This window comes from Triticum dicoccoides, chromosome 5A (assembly GCF_002162155.2).
Source record: "Triticum dicoccoides isolate Atlit2015 ecotype Zavitan chromosome 5A, WEW_v2.0, whole genome shotgun sequence".
NCBI lineage: Eukaryota > Viridiplantae > Streptophyta > Magnoliopsida > Poales > Poaceae > Triticum > Triticum dicoccoides.
In genome coordinates, this window is record NC_041388.1 from 324,766,097 (window position 1) to 324,768,768 (window position 2,672).

The following is a 2,672-nucleotide window of genomic DNA, read 5'->3' on the forward strand; positions in this document are numbered from 1 at the left end:
TTGAGTTGGAAGTTTCTATCCCTAGAAAACTTTATGATGAGTGGGAACCTACAATTAAAATAAAAATTAAAGATCATGGATGCTATGCTTTGTGTGATTCGGGTGCTAGTGTTTCTGCAATCCCAAAAACTTTGTGTGATTTAATAGGTTTCCGTGAATTTGATGATTGTTCTTTAAACTTGCACCTTGCGGATTCCACCATTAAGAAACCTATGAGAAGAATTAATGATGTTCTTATTGTTGCTAGTAGGAATTATGTGCTCGTAGATTTCATTGTTCTTGATATAGATTGCAATCCTTCATGTCCTATTATTCTTGGTAGACCTTTCCTTAGAACGATTGGTGCAATTATTGATACGAAGGAAGGGAATATTAGATTCCAATTTCCGTTAAGGAAAGGCATGTAACACTTCCCTAGAAAGAAAATTAAATTACCATATTAATCTATTATGAGAGCCACTTATGGATTACCTAGCAAAGATGGCAATACCTAGATCTATCCTCGCTTTTATGTCTAGTTAGGGGCGTTAAACGATAGCGATTGTTGGGAGGCAATCCAATTTTATTTTTATTCCTTGCTTTTTGTTCCTGTTTAGTAATAAATAATTTATCTAGCCTCTGTTTTTGGTGTGTTTTTTGTGTTTAATTAGTGTTTGTGCCAATTAGAACCGTTGGGAAGACTTGGGGAAAGTCTTTCTGATCTTGCTGTAAAAAACAGAAACTTTAGCGCTCACGAGAATTGCTGCCATTTTTTACTGGAGAGTGATAGTTAGTTAATTCTTTTTGAAGATGATTAATAGATAAATTCCTCACGTCCAGCAATTTATATTAGAATTTTTGGGGTTCCAGAAGTATTCGAAACCTACAGATTACTACAGACTGTTCTGTTTTTGACAGATTCTGTTTTTCGTGTGTTGTTTGCTTATTTTGATGAATCTATGGATAGTAATAGAGTTTATGAACCATATAAAAGTTGGAATACAGTAGTTTTAACACCAATATAAATAAATAATGAGTTCATTACAGTACCTTGAAGTGGTGGTTTGTTTTCTTTTACTAACGGAGCTCACGAAGATTTTCTTTTAAGTTTTGTGTTGTGAAGTTTTCAAGTTTTGGGTAAAGATTTGATGGATTATGGAACAAGGAGTGGCAAGAGCCTAAGCTTGGGGATGACCAAGGCACCCCAAGGTAAAATACAAGGACAACCAAAAGCCTAAGCTTGGGGATGCCCCGGAAGGCATCCCCTCTTTCGTCTTCGTCCATCGGTAACTTTACTTGGAGCTATATTTTTATTCGCCACATGATATGTGTTTTGCTTGGAGCGTCTTGTATGATTTGAGTCTTTGCTTTTTAGTTTACCACAATCATCCCTGTTGTACACACCTTTTGGGAGACACACACATAAATTGGAATTTATTAGAATACTTTATGTGCTTCACTTATATCTTTTGAGTTGGATAATTTTTGCTCTAGTGCTTCGCTTATATCTTTTAGAGCACGGCGGCGGTTCTATTTTATAGAAATAATTGATCTCTCATGCTTCACTTATATCATTTTGAGAGTCCTTTAGAACAGCATGGTAATTCACTTTGGTTATAAATTTTAAATGCTAAGAGAAGTTGGATGCTTGATAGATTGTTTTGAGATATAAAGGTGGTAATATTAGAGGTGTGCTAGTTGAGCGATTGTGAAATTGATGAATACTTGTGTTGAAGTTGGCAAGTCCCGTAGCATGCACGTATGGTAAACGTTATGTGAAAAATTTGAAGCATGGGGTGTTCTTTGATTGCTTTCCTTATGAGTGGCAGTCGGGGACGAGCGATGGTCTTTTCCTACCAATCTATCCCCCTAGGAGCATGCGCGTAGTGCTTGGTTTTGATGACTTGTAGTGTCATAAGTATGTGATTTCTTTATGACTAATGTTGAGTCCATGGATTATACGCACTCTCACCCTTCCATCATTGCTAGCCTCTTCGGTACCGTGCATTGCCCTTTCTCACCTTTAGAGTTGGTGCAAACTTCGCCGGTGCATCCGAACCCCGTGATATGATACGCTCTATCACACATAAGTCTCCTTATATCTTTCTCAAAACAGCCACCATACCTACCTATTATGGCATTTCCATAACCACTCCGAGATATATTTAGTACAAAAAAAGACACATCCGTGACATTTTGGGCTGAACAAAAATTTTTTCTGTCATACATATGACACTTCTATGACGATAATTGTGACAAAACCCGGTATAATCATAGATGTGGTGGGCTCCTACTTCTATGACAAAAAATCATGACAGAAAATGGGCTTTTCGTCCTGGGCGGGCCGGAGACGCAGCTGCATGACATTCTTCGGGCCGTCCATGACAGAAAAAACCATGATAGAAGCAAGGGCGAGGAAAATTTCGGGGAGTTACCGGTTACGGTGGGAGGTCGGGGGCCGAGCGATGCACGCTTCTCTCATACACGTACGCGCGTGTGTGTGAGGTGTTGGCTCCAACTGAACCCAAGCGAGGCGTTGGGCTCTAACTGAACCCGAGCGATTGCACTGCAGGCTACGCGTTACTGAACCCGAGCGATCGATCGATGGCTGTTAACTGAACTTGATTGAGCGATTCCTTCACTACTGCTGCTAACTGAAGCCGATCGATGCTGCCTATGGATGAATAGTGAGC